This window comes from Eleutherodactylus coqui, chromosome 13 (assembly GCF_035609145.1).
Source record: "Eleutherodactylus coqui strain aEleCoq1 chromosome 13, aEleCoq1.hap1, whole genome shotgun sequence".
NCBI lineage: Eukaryota > Metazoa > Chordata > Amphibia > Anura > Eleutherodactylidae > Eleutherodactylus > Eleutherodactylus coqui.
The window spans coordinates 40,085,140-40,106,442 of record NC_089849.1 but is presented as its reverse complement, the minus strand read 5'-3'; the positions used below and the strand labels follow the sequence as shown (position 1 = coordinate 40,106,442).

General features: G+C 44.2%; 1 protein-coding gene across 1 annotated transcript in view; it reads right to left on the bottom strand.

Moving 5' to 3' along the window:
- The window catches only part of LOC136587460 (collagen alpha-1(XV) chain-like), a 30,078-nt gene extending 11,143 nt beyond the window's left edge, over positions 1 to 18,935 (bottom strand). Inside the window, exons 1-4 of the mRNA XM_066586037.1 lie at positions 18,870 to 18,935; positions 1,425 to 1,466; positions 779 to 806; positions 584 to 618 (exon numbers count right to left, since the gene is read on the bottom strand). The gene's annotated coding sequence lies outside the window, so the exon portion shown is untranslated. The remainder of the gene's footprint in view (positions 1 to 583; positions 619 to 778; positions 807 to 1,424; positions 1,467 to 18,869) is intronic.
- Between the last annotated feature and the right edge of the window lie 2,368 nt (positions 18,936 to 21,303).

Sequence of the window (21,303 nt, the reverse complement as noted above, 5' to 3'; positions counted from 1 at the left end):
CGTATTCAGTCAGATACCAATTGTACAAGTTCTCCCACTTAAAAAGATGAGAGAGGCCTGTAGTTGACATCATAGGTAGACCTCAACTATGAGAGACAACATGAGAAAACACAGCCAGAAAATCACATTGTCTGATTTTTGACGAATTTATTTGCAAATTATGGTGGAAAATAAGTATTTGGTCACCTACAAACAGGCAAGATTTCTGGGTTTCACAGACCTGTAACTTCTTTAAGTGGGAGAACTTGTACAATTGGTATCTGACTAAATACTTTTTTCCCCCACTGTATATTTGGCAGACGCCTTGCTACACTCATCAGGGGAGCTAGAATAATATGGGAAGCAGCATGCACTCCTGAGTCTATGGGACCCTGAACGGTGGACTCCCCTTTCTTTGCTGCTACTAAGGACAACCCTGGAAACTGAATTACTTCATATGAATCGGCATGAGAGAATCTGTTGCACAAAAAGTTTCACTCTTGTTTGGAATCAATACAAATTGGTGCTATGAATGCCAAAACAAGGCCCTTTTATACACCTGCATGGATGGTAACAATCTGCATAGATGGTGGTCTGGTCTTACCTTCTGATGAGGACTCCCCTCAGCTGGATCAGAGTCTGCCGACAATACAAATGTAGTGGTTAGACAACAAGTAAGATTGGAAGACCAAAGCACTGACGAATGATATTGGATGTGGAGGACTACAGAGCAATGAAGGAATGCTTTCACAATTATAAGAGTGTATGAATAGAAATGAGGACATTAAAAAGATATTACCTGGGTCCTTGTTTTCTCCATTGTGAACCTGTTTAAAAAGAAGAAGAGGTGAATTCTGGCTATACGTAGGCTCATGCTGCATTTAAACCAGATGGCCCTATCTCCAAACAAGTTCTAACAAATCCTGTCCCTCACAATTACAAAGTAAAAATCGTTTATCGCGCCCATGTTAAACCACCAGTGGCTACACTATGTCCTAATCTCTAGTTTAAGGCGTTTTTTACAAAGCCGAGAAAACAAATCTCGCATGAATATGAACCCCGTTCTTTTGAATGGGGTCATACACATGAACGATTTCTTCCTGTAAACAAATAGTGGCATGTGCTGTCTTTGGGCATGCCCTCGCATCGTACCACCCATGGTATTCATTGGGGCTGTCGGCAGCATCGCACCACATGCTAGGTGCATGCATGAGGTCTCCCCATTGAAAACATTGGGAGAAACTCTGCGATCCTTCGCCGGGGCGGGGGATCGCTACTTCCCTGAAGTGTGGCATACGTGGGGAAATCCATGTTGCTGAGTGCGATATTGGGACGTGAATCACGGCCTGATATCGCACTCGCTCGTGTGAAGTTAGCAATACAAGGTGCCACCTTAGGTAAATGTTTGCGATTCTACAAATTCATGATCTGCTCTTGTACTTTACCGTCTTCTTGCAGTGCGGCCGCGCCGGGACAGGGATCACTCGCTGCGGAGAGATGGAGATTCCAAGTAAACAAGACTTCATATAATAGCATTTCTTAGACTATGCTCACTCATAGAGACGTTAATGCAGAAAAAGATACGCTGTGAATTTTGCACATTTAACACAGATTTTGATTCCGATTTTGGTGTGAATTTCAGCTTCTCAGTTGAAATACGTAAAAAAAATCTGCAGCATAAATTGACATTTGTAAATCCGCACCGCAAGTCAATTCAGGCTGTGGATTTTTTCAGACCGACATATGAGTCGGATTTCTCAAAATTGCATTCACTTTGCCGCTACTGAAATATACTGCAGATTTCCCGTAGCCGATTCCGCTGTAGCATATCCACTCTTTATCCATCACATATAAACCTACCCTAGGGCCGGGACACACAAGTGTATTTGCGCAGCGTATTAGGGCTTAAACAGGTTGGCTGATTTTGTCCCATCATGCATCCGTGATAATCGCGGCCACATAACGGGATCACTAACGGTATTTTGGGGCGTTAATACTACACTCGAGAAAGTTAGGGCAGGACCTATCTTCCCACTTTTTTTTTTCAAACTTGCACGGAATAGCGCAAAGTTTGAAAGGTAGAAAAAAAAAGATTTTTGCCTTGTAGCAGTGAGCATAGTCGCGCGGATGCCTGTGTGAAGAAGCCCCCACACATGGAAATTTTGCGTGCAATATTCTGTAAATAGAACCCATTGATTTCCAGATTTTGCGCGCGCATGTCGTTCGGGGAAAAAATACGCAGCATGCTCTATTCTCTTGCGCATTTCTGCAGGAAAAAAACACATATTGAGCTAATTACACTAATAGCCCATTTCAGTGAATGGGAGCATGGTTGTGCACGCAAAAAGTACATCAGTGGGCAAATATGCAACACCCATTGCGCAAACATGGAGCGCAAATGCAATTGCACCCGTGTGACACTGGCCTTAGGGTACCTTCTCGCTTAGCATAATCGCTATACGTTGCAGAAAATTTCCACATGATCTAAAAGAGATTTTTGAAACCTGCTCCACATGGCTTGTACTGTAAATGCTGCAGAATGTCGGCCAGATTTGCTGCAGATTTTCTACAGTGGAAAAATCTGCAGCAAATGGTACAAATTGCATTTATTATCTAGCATTCACATGCAGTGTGGCATTAAGACTCCAGGGGGAGCCCAGGGTGGCAGTACCAATGTGGTTCACTGATGGAAATGCAGCGCAACCCACCGAATTATCATGGCGTCATTAATAGGTTGCTGGTCTGCATGGTGAACTACATATATCAGAATGGTCTGGCACCCTGTATTCACTATGTGTGGGAGTGTACGCCAAGCATCCACCCCGCTCATTATCAGGAGGCAGTGTGAGTGGTTGTCTCATCGGTGCCCTCACAGGTGTTATTGGCTCCTCCATTTGGTAGTCAGCTACCTGCATGGTGAGAGGAGGATGCATCTATATGCACTCCTCACCCAGTAAGTAACGGACATTTACTGTGATTGTTTTTAATGGTACAAATTTTGTAGCAATTTTGTGCAACTATGCCACAGATTTTATGCCTTCAATTGAGAGGAGTTTTCATGAACGTTTTTTTTTGTGCACGCAAAAAAATACGACCCGCTCTATCTTTCTGCGTATTGCCCAGCAAAGGCCACTATATAAGTCTATGGGAGGTGCGCAAATGCACACGCAAAGCGCAGGAACATGTGCAATACGTTGCACAATTCCATGAAGAAGGGCACACTTTTGGACCTCATTAGGCTAAATAAGCCTAGGGTGAGGGTGTTTTGCTTGCACATATGAACAGGCCCTGTGTGCGCAAAAAGTTCAGTACTGTGCGCCAATGTGCACGCAAATTTACTTCATCAACTTTGTTCGCTGTGCAAAAACATTGCGCTGAAATGTTCGCAATAGCGCATATGGTCATCTGAAGAAGTCCTTAATGAAAAAAGTCATGGTGTGAATCAGCCTTATTGATGCTATGTGCAACCGAATATTTTGCAATGCTCACAACAAGATATAGGGTCAGTCTGGCCGCCAAGGGACCACAGGATCCTACGTTGGGCCTTGGCTCTGAATAATGGGCCCCAACTTCTTTTGAAGTTGACCTTAGAAACAATCATTTCCTACTAGCGTCTACATGAGGTGATTCACAAATCGCTTATTAGACCTTATTGATGTATCCTGGGTGTACAATGACAGCAACCAGGGGCGTACCTAAAGGCTCAGGGGCCTGGGTGCAAAAGTTCAGCTCGGGGCCCCCCCTTGGGCCTCCACCCTACACTCCCCCGTACCCATACCCGTATCGTGCTGCATACATTATCTGCCCCTTGGCGTAATCTTTCCAAACATGACGCATTTCCTGAACATGAACATTTGTTCGTAGCCCCGCAGGCCACTCTCACACACACCGCTTTTTACCTCTATTAGCGCGGTGTCCCGAGCGCCGTACTAACCGCGGTACAACACTCCCATAGATTTTATTAAACCTGCGCTGGAACACGGTGTCCCTAACGCTGTGATTTTTGAGAGCTGTTCGTTCTATTTTTGCATGTTTGTGGTTTTTAACACATCACATCACTAGGGATGAGTGAGTATACTCACTAAAGCACTACTCGCTCGAGTATAGTGCCGTAGCCGAGTATCTCCCCGCTCGTCCCTAAAGATTCGGGGGCCGCCGCGGGGCGGGGAGCTGCAGGGGAGAGCAGGGAGGAACGGAGGGGAGATCTCTCTCTCCCGCCCGCTCTCCCCTGCTCCCCGCCGCAACTCACCTGTCAGCTGCGGCGGCACCCGAATCTTTCGGGACGAGCGGGGAGATACTCGGCTAAGGCACATTACTCGAGCGAGTAGTGCCTTAGCGAGTATACTCGCTCATCCCTACACATCACCCATCACAATGATGGGGTGCCTTAAAAAGTGCTGTCACACGCTGTAACCTGTGTTCGAAAAGGCTGCTTCAAATTACGCAAAAAATGCCAGGATTTCAAGCTGCGTTTTGTGAACACGTGTGAGAGCGCCCTCAGGGGGGTCATGTGTTTGTTGCACTTTAGAACCACAATAAAGAAAAACACATAAAAACCTGCAGGCAGTATTTAAAGACCGCGTACGGTATTAGGGGGACTGCCCACTACAGTTTCTTTTTCTGCAGGGGTCTATGGGACTTGTAATGTTAAAATCATGATCACGCAAAATTGCGATTTCGCGGTAAATTGCGATTTTGCACGATCGCTATTTCAACATTACAAGTCCCATAGACCCCTACAGAAAAAAAAACACTGCGAATTTCGCTGTGAAAAAAAACTGTAGTGGGCAGTCACCCTGAAGGAGCCGCAGACACTATTCATAACCGCATGCGGTTTTGATGCGTCTTTTAATTGTGTGTAAAGAGTGCAAATAAATACAGTAAATCCAGGGAGATGTGTAACTTATACCAGAGAGAGAGAGATAGATAGTTAGATATGAGATGGATGGATGGATGGATGGATGGATGGATGGATGGATGGATGGATGGATAGATAGATAGATAGATAGATACTTTTGCACCTGACTTCATGAGCCTTTTGCTTCACCTCTGACAATGAACATCTTTGGAACGAACTAGAACGTTGCGTCAGGAAATATGAACATCGAGGTCAGTCCAATCATGGAGCGTCCATATCCTCAAAACAATGTAAAACAGCATTGGATCTGTGATGAGACGCGTCGTTTTGTTGGAAGTATGGCCGACCATTCCCAGAGTATTACCACATTGTCAGCGGCACACTATTGTCTAGAATGTCCGGGTACATCTCTGTATCCATGGTTCTTGTGGCTACAACCAATGGACCGAGACCATGCCGCGTAAAACATCCCCAGACCATAACGGAACCTCCGCTGTGCTAAACTGGTGGCACAACACACTCAGGGGTCACAATTGCGACCCAACCCTTTAGCAAACGGGGGCCTGCGTGCGCCTGCCATACGCAGGGCCGCGCCCTGCTGTGGATGGCACCCAGGGAGGGAAGGGACTGTTACCAGGGAGCCGGCAGCCAGTTATAAGCTGTAGACTCCCCTGTCGCTTGGCCCTCCCTTCAGCTGAGAGACTGCAGTTGTGATTGGTCATTATTGCACTATGTCAGTGCACTGCCGGTCATGTGATTGTCTGGCTGGCAATGCACTGGAAGTGAAAATGAGAGCGCTGTCTGCTGATCATGTGGTACAACCAGGTATGTACCACATGTAATCTTATATGTATAGCTGCTATAACTTATAACAGCTGTACATATATAAATATATAGAGCACATATCCGGGTTATATCAGCATGCCCCATATTGCTATGGATGTATATCTCCTGTATATAGTGATATGGAGCATGCTGGTATAGCCTGCAGGTATTAGTGTATCTTGATGCCACCAGGAAGTCCTGGTGGAGTCAAGATTGAAAGGGGTTTCACGCCCCCCCTTACCTGATTGGCTGCAATAGGTGGGTGTGCTGCAGGTCCTGGCAGCCGAGTAAGCAGAGGCTGTGGCTGCAACATCTTTTTCTCTGTCACCCGCTTTGAAGAAGGGGACGTGTTGCTATTTAGGGCAGGACAATAGACCTAACCAGCGGTCGGCCACAACAAGTTATTCCACTGCAAAGCATGGAGGGCTGCAACGCAGCACGATCCGCCTTACACTGCTGAGCCGGGGTGGCCATGAGGAAACCCACAGCGCCCTGAACTGGATTAGCCTGCGGCGGCTATGAAGGCGCTCCCTCACCCATCTCTTTCCTTATCCCCGGTCGCCATAACGCAGGACACAGCGGCGGACACAGACGCCGGCCCGCAGACACTTGAAGCAGTAGGACACCTGGGAGGACGGGGGACAGCCGCTTAGCTGATATAACAGCGCAGCAGGTGAGCGGCCCATTACACACACCGAGCACTCCTCATTCACTGAGTACGGCGCTTCCTAATACAATTTAGCCAATTACAGGACCTTTGCTTCTTGACCCTATCAGGAGCTGGGGGGGTGTCAAACCCCTAGTTTCCTGGTGGCGTCAAGATACACTACTACCTAACCTGCATATGTTCTGTATATATTTATATATACACTACTGGTATAAGCTATACATCCTGTATGTAGTGACCATTCTGTTATATCACTATATTCAGGTGATGTATAACTTATACCAAATTACATATAAAATTACAAAGACTGATAACAGCTGTACATATATAATTATATAGAGCACATATCCAGGTTACACCAGCATGCCCCATATCACTATGGATGTATATCTCCTGTATATAGTGATATGGAGCATGCTGGTATAACCTGTATATGTTCTGTATATAATTATATATGTGCTACTGGTATTAGCTATACATCCTGTATGTGGTAATATCACTATATACGGGTGATGTATAACTTATACCAGCTGTGCATATATAATTATATAGACATACCAGCTATACATATATAATTATCCAGGTTACACAGGCATGCTCCATATCACTATATACAGGTGATGTATAACTTATACCAGCTGTGCATATATAATTATATAGACTTCTAGCAGCTGTACATATTTAATTATCCAGGTTACACCAGCATGCTCCATATCACTATATACAGGGAATTGGGGATTCTACTTTTCTGCTCTATTCGGGGAGCATGAAAGAAGACTTCCTGCAACCGAACGGCTTTGTCTCTAGACGGAACCGAGCAGCATCAGACGGACTCATTGACTATAATGGGGTCCATCCGCTTTCCGCCCGGCTGTCCGGCTTTTGGACAGAAGTAGAGGCGCTGCATGCAGCACTTTGTCTTCCCGTATTTAAAGGCAGATCTGTGAGGTTCCAGCACAGAGGTGAAACCGGACTTACGCCAGCATGGTCAATATCACTGTATACAGGGCATGTACATCTCTCTGTACATAGTGATATGGAGCATGCTGGTATAACCTGGGTATCTCAGTATCTCCTGTATATAGTGATATGGAGCATGCTGGTATAACCTGGGTATCTCAGTTACTTCTGTACATGGTGATATGGAGCATGCTGTTATAACCTGGGTATCTCAGTATCTCCTGTATATAGTGATAAGAAGCATGCTGGTATAACCTGGGTATCTCCGTATCTCCTGTACGTAGTGATATGGAGCATGCTGGTATAACCTGGGTATCTCAGTAACTCCTGTACATAGTGATATGGAGCATGCTGCTATAACCTGGGTATCTCAGTTACTTCTGTACATGGTGATATGGAGCATGCTGTTATAACCTGGGTATCTCAGTATCTCCTGTATATAGTGATAAGAAGCATGCTGGTATAACCTGGGTATCTCCGTATCTCCTGTACGTAGTGATATGGAGCATGCTGGTATAACCTGGGTATCTCAGTAACTCCTGTACATAGTGATATGGAGCATGCTGCTATAACCTGGGTATCTCAGTATCTCCTGTATATAGTGATAAGGAGCATGCTAGTATAACCTGGGTATCTCCGTATCTCCTGCACATAGTGATATGGAGTATGCTGGTATAACCTGGGTATCTCAGTTACTTCTGTACATGGTGATATGGACCATGCTGGTATAACCTGGGTATCTCAGTATCTCCTGTATATAGTTATACGGACCATGCTGGTATAACCTGGGTATCTCAGTATCTCCTGTATATAGTGATATGGAGTATGCTGATATAACCTGGGTATCTCAGTATCTCCTGTACATAGTGATATGGAGCATGCTGGTATAACCTGGGTATCTCAGTATCTCCTGTATATGATTGCACACTTTACATACAATTAAAAGATGCATCAAAAACCTGCAAGCGATTTGCAGGTTTTAAAGTGCCGTACAGAGAGTCACCGGCCGGGCTCAAAACCGGAATCCGCAGTCGGCCTCCCACATGCAGAATCTGACCCGCTCGTGTGAGCCCGGCCTGAGGGGGTGAAAAGGGTGTCAGAGTCTGTGCGGGAAAACAATATCTAACGCATTTATGTAGTTGGAATTCGGCAAAAATAATCTACTAAACAAATAATTAAACCCGTATTTTACCGATTGTCCAGAACGCCGACCTAAATATTTGCCCGGCTGCTACTAATTCACACAAACCGCCATAAGTGTGCGGTCCGACATATCAGCAACAGAGTGAGCAGAACGGCTATTCCCATCACTAACATGAGGCCGAATCATCCCAGTGATTCATCACGTGCTCCAATATCTCCTCCTCTTAAATGTTATCTATTGCTCCCTGTTATCAGCCATTTCTGAAGGAGGAGAAGATCACTGTAGTGAGGTAACAAACAAAATCATATTTCCATACATATGTGTGACTGATAATACAGGGCGGCCATGGAAAGGTAGGCCGGCACCACACTCCTATGGAAGCTGTCTACAAGAAAATCTGTCTCTGTTGCCATAGCAACCAATCCCAGCGCAACTTTCATTTTACCTCAGCAGTATAAGAAATTAAAGCTGTGCTGTGATTGGTTACTATGCTGCCGAGGTAAAATAGAAGCTGTGCTGTGATTGGTTACTATGCTGCCGAGGTAAAATAGAAGCTGTGCTGTGATTGGTTACTATGGGCGACAAAGACAAATTTTCTTTTAGGCAGCATTTATAATGATGTGGTGCCCATAGCAACCAATCACAATGCAGCTTTTATGCTGCTGAGGTAAAATGTAAGCTGCACTGTGATTGGTTGGGAACATTCCATGATGTCAAATGACAACAATACCTGAGAACATTCTAAGACATTACAGCGATGTTCTTGTATAGACGACCATAGACGGCTGGAGCCGCTCAGACCTACATGAAGAGGATGGAGGAAGCTGACGAGGACGAACAACATGGCGGACGGAGAGAGGAAGAACGTCAGATATGTATTCCGGCTACACAACCACCGTCTCCTATAGAGTCACATATGTCCATGCCGGAGATATTCTAGGATCGGATGGAGAAGGATCTGAACGTCTTCTATGATCACTGCTGGGGCCTCGTGGGACACCATCTGCCACATTTATTAAGAGGTTCGGACATTAGTGTATACCTGTATAGCTTATAGGTGTGTAATGAGAGGGTTCCTTTAGACTGTAAGCTCTTAGGAGCAGGACCTCACTTGTCACATCAGTGTATTGTAAGCCTTGATTGGCCGGAATCCTCTCTGTGTTATAAGATGTGATATTACATTGTAAGCCTTAACCTCTTAATGACCAGACCCATTGCTGCCCTGATCATAATCAGGCTGCGCCGGCCGTGTATTTCACAGACAAACGCAGAGAATGTAACCCTTGGTCTCAATGTATTCGTCCTCATGAACTGGTTTGGGGCGTGCATTTCACCCCGCGGGAATAAAAGCAGGACCTGCTCTATCTTTCTGCGTACAAAAGTCTATGGGAGCTGCACAAATACGCAAGGTGATGCGTGAAACACTGCGCAAAAGCACGAAAAGCAGAACACATCTGGATATCACTCACCTAAGTAGCCTTTAAAATCTACAAAAAGGGTGTGTTGCGTGCGCGTGTTTCAACAGGCCCTGCTTGCGCAAAAAGTACAATACTATGCGTGGACACGCGTGCAAATGTACCTCATCCGACCGCGTTCATGTGGAAATACATTGCCCTGGGTGAGCCTTACTGCGTATTCGGTCATCTGAAGCCGCCCTTACCCTGATCATCGGGAGAGCTTCCTACTTAAGGACCCATTCACACAGCTGTATATGTTGTCCGTGTGTTTCACAGTCCGCACATGGACACATTATAGCCCATCAGGCTACTCATACATGGGTGTTGTCACGCAGACTGATGGTCCGTGTGAGAAGAATAGGATCTAACTCGCACACAGCTGTCTGAATGCGCCCTTAATTTATGGTATTTTTTGTCATATTTCTTTTACCATTTTTAAGAGAAGCTTCTCCATCGGGCAGATGTTAGATCTTTTACACCATTTGTATCCATACGGTCATAAAGTCATTGAGAGGTAAGGTCCGTCTCCCTAGGGCAGGGGTGTCAAACTCATTTTCACAGAGGGCCACATCAGCCTTATAGCTTGCTTCAAAGGGCCGATTCTAATTGTAAGACAGTATAGTAAAAGTGAACCCCAAAGTGGCCTGATTGGTAATAAGGTCCCCCATAGTGGACAGTGGCGCACACTATTATACATATATATTATACATATATATATATACAGGCACAAACTATTATACATATAAATATGTATACACAGTCGCACACTATTCTAAATATATATGCACAGATGCACACTGTTCTACTCATATACGCACAGACGCACACTAATATACATATATACACACAGACGCACGCTATTCTACATATATACACAGATGCACACTATTCTACATATATATACGCACACATGCACACTATTTTACATATATACGCACAGACGCACACTATTCTACGTATATACGCAGGCGCACACTATTCTACATGTATACGCAGACGCACACTATTCTACATATATACACACAGACGTACACCATTCTACATATATACGCACAGACGTACACCATTCTACATATATACGCACAGACGCACACCATTCTGCACATATATACGCACAGACGCACACCATTCTGAATATATACGCACAGACGTACACCATTCTGCATATATACGCACAGACGCACACATAATTGTACACATATACGTACAGACGCAAACCATTGTACACATATACACCAGGCGCACACCATTGTACACATATACGCACAGACGCACAGCATTGTACACATATACACGCAGACGCACACCATTGTACACATATACACGCAGACGCACACCATTGTACACATATACGCACACTATTCTACACATATAGCACAAATGCACACTATTATACAAATATACGTACAGACACATACATACATATATATATACATACACACACACATACACACACACAGGTGCAGATACATATATTACATATACACATACATTCGGCCCGCGGGTCTTGTGTTTGACACCTGTGCCCTAGGATATAAGTCATTATTATTATTGGCCTGGATTTCTGCTGCGGTTTTTAGAGGCGAATCCACAAGGAGAAAATCTGAGTTGAACTGTGCGATCTAAACATACTGTTATAGGTGTGTAGTGAGAGGGTTCCTTTAGACTGTAAGCTCTTAGGAGCAGGACCTAACTTGTCACGTCAGTGTATTGTAAGCCTTGATTGGCCGGAATCCTCTCTGTATTATAAGATATGATATTACATTGTAAGCCTTAACCTCTTAATGACCAGACACATTGTTGCCCTGATCATCATCACAGCTTGCTAGGGGCCCATTCACACAGGTGTATATTCATATCTGCACCGACCGTGTATTTTACAGACGGCACATGGACACATTATAACTCATCAGGCTACTCATACATGGATGTTGTTACGCAGACAAATGGTCCGTGTGAGAAGAATTGGAGCTAACTCGCACACAGCCGTCTAAATGCGCTCTTAATTTATGGTATTTTTTGCTATTTCTTTTACCATTTTTAAGAGACATATATATACACAGACGCACACCATTCTGAATATATACGCACAGACGCACACTATTCTACATATATACACACAGACGTACAGTATTCTACATATATACGTACAGACGCACACTATTCTACATATATACACACAGACGCACACTATTCTACATATATACGCACAGACGTATACTATTCTACATATATACGCACAGACGCACACTATTCTACATATATACACACAGACGTACACTATTCTACATATATACGCACAGACGCACACTATTCTACATATCTACGCACAGACGCACACTATTCTACATATATACGCACAGACGCACACTATTCTACATATATACGCACAGACGCACACTATTCTACATATATACGCACAGACGCACACTATTCTACATATATACGCACAGACGCACACTATTCTACATATATACGCACAGACGCACACTATTCTACATATATACGCACAGACGCACACTATTCTACATATATACGCACAGACGTACACTTTTCTACATATATACGCACAGACGCTTCTCTATCAGGCAGATGTTAGATTTTTTACACCATCTGTATCCATACGGTCATAAAGTCATTGAGAGGTAAGGTCCATCTTCCTAGATTGTAAGCTCCTCGGAGCAGGATTATGTGCAGCACTAGGCAGGAGGGTAGATAAGATCCAGGGTGACATCTATTAGGTGTGTAATGAGAGGGTTCCTTCCTTTAGACTGTAAGCTCTTAGGAGCAGGACCTAACTTGTCACATCAGTATATTGTAAGCCTTGATTGGCCGGAATCCTTTCTGTATTATAAGATATGATATTACATTGTAAGCCTTAACCTCTTAATGACCAGACACTTTGTTGCTCTGATCATAATCACAGCTTCCCTCTTAAGGACCGATTCACACAGGTGTATATTCATATCTGCACCGGCCGTGTATTTTACAGACGGCACATGGACACATTATAGTCCATCAGGCTTCTCATATGTGGGAGTTTTCACACAGACTGATGGTCCGTGTGAGAAGAATAGGATCTAACTCATACACAGCCGTCTGAATGCACCCTTAATTTGTGCTGTTTTTTTGCTATTTCTTTTACCATTTTTAAGAGAAGCTTCTCCATCGGGCAGATGTTAAATCTTTTACACCATTTGTATCCATACGGTCATAAAGTCATTGAGAGGTAAGGTCCGTCTCCCTAGGGCAGGGGTGTCAAACTCATTTTCACAGAGGGCCACATCAGCCTTATGGCTGCCTTCAAAGGGCCGATTCTAATTGTAAGACAGTATAGTAAAGGTGAACCCCATAGTGGCCCGATTGGTAATAAGGTCCCCCATAGTGGCCAGTGGCGCGCACTATTATACATATATATATATATATATATATATATATATATACAGGCGCAAACTATTGTTATACATATATATATGTATACACAGTCGCACACTATTCTAAATATATATGCACAGATGCACACTGTTCTACTCATATACGCACACTAATATACATATATGCACACAGACGCACACTATTCTACATATATACACACAGACGCACACTATTCTACATATATACACACAGACGCACACTATTCTACATATATACGCACAGACGCACACCATTCTGCACATATATACGCACAGACGTACACCATTCTGCATATATACGCACAGACGTACACCATTCTGCATATATATGCACAGACGCACACCATTCTGCACATATATACGCACAGACGTACACCATTCTGCATATATACGCACAGACGCACACCATTGTACACATATACGCACAGGCGCACACCATTGTACACATATACGCACAGGCACACACCATTGTACACATATACGCACACTATTCTACACATATAGCACAAACGCACACTATTATACAAATATACGTACAGACACATACATATATATATATATATATATATATATATATACACACACACATACACACACACAGGTGCAGATACATATATTACATATACACATACATTCGGCCGGCGGGTCTTGTGTTTGACACCTGTGCCCTAGGATATAAGTCATTATTATTATTGGCCTGGATTTCTGCTGCGGTTTTTAGAGGCGAATCCACAAGGAGAAAATCCGAGCTGAACTGTGCGATCTAAACATACTGTTATAGGTGTGTAGTGAGAGGGTTCCTTTAGATTGTAAGCTCTTAGGAGCAGGACCTAACTTGTCACGTCAGTGTATTGTAAGCCTTGATTGGCAGGAATCCTCTCCGTATTATAAGATATGATATTACATTGTAAGCCTTAACCTCTTAATGACCAGACACATTGCTGCCCTCATCATCATCACAGCTTGCTAGGGGCCCATTCACACACAGGTGTATATTCATATCTGGGCTAGCTGTGTATTTTACAGACGCACACGGACACATTATAATTCATCAGGCTACTCATACATGGATGTTGTTACGCAGACAAATGGTCCGTGTGAGAAGAATTGGAGCTAACTCGCACACAGCCGTCTAAATGCGCTCTTAATTTATGGTATTTTTTGCTATTTCTTTTACCATTTTTAAGAGACATATATATACACAGACGCACACCATTCTGAATATATACGCACAGACGCACACTATTCTACATATATACACACAGACGTACAGTATTCTACATATATACGCACAGACGCACACTATTCTACATATATACGCACAGACGCACACTATTCTACATATATACGCAGAGACGTACACTATTCTACATATATACGCACAGACGCACACTATTCTACATATATACGCAGACGCACACTATTCTACATATATACGCACAGACGCACACTATTCTACATATATACGCACAGACGCACACTATTCTACATATATACGCACAGACGCACACTATTCTACATATATACGCACAGACGCACACTATTCTACATATATACGCACAGACGCACACTATTCTACATATATACGCAGACGCACACTATTCTGCATATATACGCACAGACGCACACTATTCTACATATATACGCACAGACGTACACTATTCTACATATATACGCACAGACGCACACTATTCTACATATATACGCACAGACGCACACTATTCTACATATATACGCACAGACGTACACTATTCTACATATATACGCACAGACGCTTCTCCATCAGGCAGATGTTAGATTTTTTTACACCATCTGTATCCATACGGTCATAAAGTCATTGAGAGGTAAGGTCCGTCTCCCTAGATTGTAAGCTCCTCGGGGCAGGATTATGTGCAGCACTAAGCAGGAGGGTAGATGAGATCCAGGGTGACATCCGATCGCCACATTTGGGGTCAGGAAGGAATTATTTTTCCCCCTGAGACTAAGCTCTCCGGGGTTTTTCTTCGCCTTCCTCTGGATCTTTGGGGTGTGGCTCTTAACTCCGGACCCCAGAATAATGCTAAGCGCTATATATGACAAGTGCTGGATGCTCACATTATGGGGGTCACACCAGCGCTGGGTTGTTCTGTTTGTCTCCATCCTAGGAGCTGAACAACATATAAACCTGTTTTGCGCCAATTGAACCTCATTGACTATAATGGGATCCGTTTGGCTTCCTGCATGATGACAGAATGTTTCCCGGATGACATAGTGCAGCATACTGAGCTATCTTGTTCGTGACGCCATGCTGGATCTGTGCCGGAGGCTCCAAAAGGATCCTCCGCTGCAGATGTGACCGGGGACCTGACTTAGGAGTCACCACCCTCGTTATTACATAGGATATAAGTCATTATTATTGGCTCCACTGCTTTTTGCTAATAAATAAAGGTGTAACAACAAGCGGCTCTCGTGTCGTTCTTCTCAGGGTTATTATATCTCACAGTTACCAGGATGAGTTAGAGAAGACTTCTCCATAGACCATGCTGATCTGGAGCAGAACCGGACTATTCTGGGTCCATCATCCGCTATCCCAATATAATATAAGGCTGCAGTCACACAATATGATAATCCACCACAACAGCCGGATGGACAATATCAGAGACTTAATGTCAGACGTTGCGTTATCTGCGTTGTATCACTGGGTCGTTATGTGGGGTCTGTGGCGGGTTCTAGAAGGGGCGTTACACTACATTCCCCCACCACATCTGAAGCCGCTCCTGGGGGCTCCTTCACACGGACAGATTTGCGTGTGCAAAATGCACATACACAATACATAGAGAATAAAACCCATTGACGGGTTTGTCTGCTGCACGCAAATGGCCATGTGCAAAAAGTACAGTAAAATACGCCATTATGTATGCAAAAAAGCCTCGCACATAGCACAAATATATTGCGCTGAGCCGCGCACAACAACGCATACGCCCGTGTGAAGGAGCCTTAAGGCCGGCATATTTCCCCACGCATTAGCGCTGCATATTTGCGCTACGGGTGTTGCATTTCTGTGCACATGTATGTTACTATATTTTTTGCTCACATATGCTCCTGCGTATTTGCGTGCGCAAAAAGCACACGTTAACTCGCTCCCAGGGATCTTAATGGGCAATTCAGTTTAATTAGATATGCGCTATTTTTGTGCTTAATACGCATGAAAAGCGAACACGCTGCGTATATTTTTGCTCAAACAGAATACGTACGTGCATATGAACGAGCCCATTTAAATCGATGGGTTCTATTCACTGCGTATTGTACGCGAGCGTTTTACAAACATAATACGAAGCAAAAATGTGTTCGTGTGAATAAGACCTAACTGACCGACACCAAGCAGAAGTATATAGTAGCAGATAAACCGATCCCAGCCATAGCATTGGTTCATCCAGCGCTGCACTGATTGGGTGAGCAGTGGCTGAAGAACCAATCAGAGCCATCGCTTTCTGGAGGTGCATCCCCTAACCAGTAAGTGATGTTGTACGAGCGGCGAAGGTCTGCGGGAACCGCACCGAATCACGCTAAACCTCTAGAGAGCAGCGGGAGGGGCCTGGACCGAGCCTGTTGGGTAATGGATTCTTTTTTTTTATGTAGTGTAACTAAGGCTTATTTTTGGGGAAACAGGATATATATAAATATATATATATATATATATACAGGGGCGTACCTAAAGGCTCAGGGGCCTGGGTGCAAAAGTTCAGCTCGGGGCCCCCCCTTGGGCCTCCACCCTACACTCCCCCGTACCCATACCCGTATCGTGCTGCATACATTATCTGCCCCTTGGCGTAATCTTTCCAAACATGACGCATTTCCTGAACATGAACATTTGTTCGTAGCCCCGCAGGCCACTCTCACACACACCGCTTTTTTCCGCTATTAGCGCGGTGTCCCGAGCGCCGTACTAACCGCGGTACAACACTCCCAGAGATTTTATTGAGTTTACTTAAACCTGCGCTGGAACACGGTGTCCCTAACGCTGTGATTTTTGAGAGCTGATCGTTCTATTTTTGCATGTTTGGGGTTTTTAACACATCACATCACTAGGGATGAGGGAGTATACTCACTAAGGCACTGCTCGCTCGAGTAATGTGCCTTAGCCGAGTATCTCCCCGCTCGTCCCTAAAGATTCGGGGGCCGCCGCGGGGCGGGGAGCTGCGGGGGAGAGCGGGGAGGAACGGAGGGGAGATCTCTCTATCCCTCTCTCCCGCCCGCTCTCCCCTGCTCCCCGCCGCAACTCACCTGTCAGCTGCGGCAGCCCCTGAATCTTTCGGGACGAGCGGGAAGATACTCGGCTAAGGCACATTACTCGAGCGAGTAGTGCCTTAGCCGAGTATACTTGCTCATCCCTACACATCACCCATCACAATGATGGGGTGCATTAAAAAGCGCTGTCACACGCTGTAACCTGTGTTCGAAAAGGCTGCTTCAAATTACGCTAAAAATGCCACGATTTCAAGCTGCGTTTTGTGAACACGTGTGAGAGCGCCCTCAGGGGGGTCATGTGTTTGTTGCACTTTAGAACCACAATAAAGAAAAACACATAAAAACCTGCATGCAGTATTTAAAGACCGCGTACGGTATTAGGGGGACTGCCCACTACAGTTTTTTTTCCTGCAGGGGTCTATGGGACTTGAAATGTTAAAATCATGATCGCGCAAAATTGCGATTTCGCGGTAAATTGCGATTTTGCACGATCGCTATTTTAACATTACAAGTCCCATAGACCCCTACAGAAAAAAAAAAAAAAAAACGCTGCGAATTTCGCCGTGAAAAAAAACTGTAGTGGGTAGTCACCCTAAAGGAGCCGCAGACACTATTAATAACCGCATGCGGTTTTGATGCGTTTTTTAATTGTGTGTAAAGGGTGCAAATAAATACAGTAAATCCAGGGAGATGTGTAACTTATACCAGAGAGAGATAGATATGGGATAGATATGGGATAGATAGATATGGGATAGATAGATATGGGATAGATAGATATGGGATAGATAGATATGAGATAGATAGATATGAGATAGATAGATAGATATGAGATAGATAGATAGATATGAGATAGATAGATATGAGATAGAGAGATATGGGATAGATATGATACAGATAGATAGATATGAGATAGATAGATAAATAGATAGATAGATATGTGATAGATAGATAGATATGAGATAGATATGATACAGATAGATAGATATGTGATTGATAGATAGATATGAGAGATAGATAGATCTAAGATAGATAGATAGATAGATATGGGATAGATAGATATGGGATAGATAGATACATAGATATGAGATAGATAGATAGATATGAGATAGATAGATAGATAGATATTAGATAGATAGATAGATAGATATGAGAGAGATAGATAGATATGAGAGAGATAGATAGATGGATAGATAGATATGAGATAGATAGATAGATAGATAGATAGGAGACAGATGGATAAATATGAGATAGATAGATAGATAGATAGATAGATATGAGATAAATAGATAGATAAAGGAGGGAGACAGACAGACAGATACACACACATATATACACTTACCCCAGGGCTCGGTCCACTTCTCCTCCATGTGACAGCAGCAGCAAGAGAGGTAAACTCAGAGGCTTCCGTGCAACAGGAAGCAGGGGGCAGCACATGATCACATGATCATTGTGCCCTGCCGTCCCACGTGACTTCCTCCCTCCTCCCCTGCCGGCCCATGTGAGTGCCTCCCTGCTTTTCCTCTCAGGCTGGCCATTCTGGCTACCGCATCATGCGGGGGAAAGAACGGCCAGTCATTAATGCACTGAATGTGCATGTGGGTATGGCGGAGGTCGGCCACGGGGCCCCGTGAGCGCAGGGGCCGGGTTGCCATGGCGACCCCAGCACCCCCTGACGCTACGCCTATGACAGCAACAAAGATTATAAAGAAGCCCGAAGTGGATGCCACATGTCCTATCCTCTTTGCTATTGGGTAGTGGGAACCTATGTAATACTTCCCTCTCCTGAGGACTGCATTGTTAGCAAATGAGAGTCGGGGAGATTGGCTCAAAAGTCTTGGAAATTAGGTGGAGGGGAAACAAACACCAGGCCCTTCTGTCCTTGGTAGCAAAACTTTGCACCCTAATAGAGGGCCCAGTTTGAGCTTTATTGTGTAGGCCACTGCTCAGAATGATTTCCTCTTGTGGGCAGACACAAGGAGTCTGAAACTGGTTCGTTAGGCATTATCCTAGCATTAAAGATAAGACTTACATTAAGATAAACAACCCCAGGTGGTCCGGGAGGTCCTGGAGGGCCGGGCACGCCAGGGTTTCCGGGAGGACCCTATAAAGAGAGTAAACATTATAGAAATATATGCAGTGCTTCAATCATTCAATATAACACGTTGATTGGCGCTCAGTACTGCTGTTTACATGATTGCTAGTATGGGGACAAACGAGCGTTAACGCGATCATAGTCGGCCTCAGCTATGTGCAACCCATGCGGTTGTAAAGGATGCTAGCCACCAACTTATAGGCGGATGTAGGCTGGAGGCGAAAATAGGTCCACCAGATGATCTTCTTTCTCTATGCAGCTACATAAGAATCCTCCTGCTGGCTCTGTCTACATTGCTTAGATGTTCCAAGGTGCCGCTTTCAGAACCATCTGCACCTTTAAAATACAGTTACTCAGTTCTTCTACTGTATTTATGTTATGAGCTTGCTTCTTGGCATGTATTTATGTTATGAGCATGGTTCTCGCAATTGTATCTATGTACTAAGGGTGGGTTCCATATTTATGAGTTTGGTTCTGGTGCTGTATTTATGTTATAAGCTTGGTTCTGGTGCTGTATTTACATTATGAGCTTGGTTCTGGTGCTGTATTTATTCACTGAACAGTTCTGATTTGGGTGTGTTACTATCTTACTGCTTTCTGCACAAGCAAAGTATAGGCAGACTATCTATCAGTGCCATATATATTGGGTTTTTTTTTATGACAGTGGGCCACAAAAAAAATTCTGCACAGGGTGCTCTCTAACCCAAGGCCAGGACTGAATACAATAGTTTAACCCATACAATTTGCATTTAACGGCAGCAATCTCCGTTTACATCATATGCATAAACAAAGAGCACAGAGATAACTCACAGAATAGACGACTGATCCATATACTTTAGATCCGCCATTCTGTAGAAAAAATAAAATAAAAATCATTACAGAGCTTCTCATCTTAGGACAATCCTCTTTTATTAGGGCTCTTATATATGGAGTGATTTGCTGTTGTAGCCTTTATACTGGCGAATTCAGACCCTATGCGGGACGAATGATGGGTCACGCTGCCATTTGTACCCATAAATCATTTTTGCTGTCAGTAGCACATCCCTTGTCCACAAAGGGAGATGTGCAGCCGACAACAATGATTTTTTGGCTGCACAAAAGATGCAATCAGCCGATCAATGAGCGTTAGCTGATCAGGTGAAGCTTCACATGGGCTGACAATCGGGAAAACAAATGTTTCTATAAATGTTCGTGCTTTATTGTCAGTCAGTGTAAAAAGAACTTTAGGAAGGTCCTTGATCACAGGAACCACCTATCACGTCTGTGCGGCTCACAAGCACCACGCTCAGCACGGACGCAGGGTGATGTTCGCAACTATTGTAGTAGATAGATTCATGCACTGAAGAACAGTGCGCACCACAGCTGAAATACGTAACCCAGATGTAAAGCCAGAGTACTACACTCAGCACGGCAACAGGGAACGTACACACTGTTGGAAATAGCCGCATTCCACGCTATGCTGAACGGTAGCACCATTCCAAGGAGAAGAAAGCCTGGCCTTAACCTAGCAGGAAAGGGTGACGGGTCCCTGCCTAGAACCGGAGTAATCATCTCGATAAAGCCAGCCCCACAGTCTTCATCCTGAGCCCTGATTGTTCTTATAGGAGCCCCTGGAGAGATGAACCGAACAGCAAAGCAAAACAGAAATGAAAAGCAGAAATACAATTGAAAAAGAACCTGC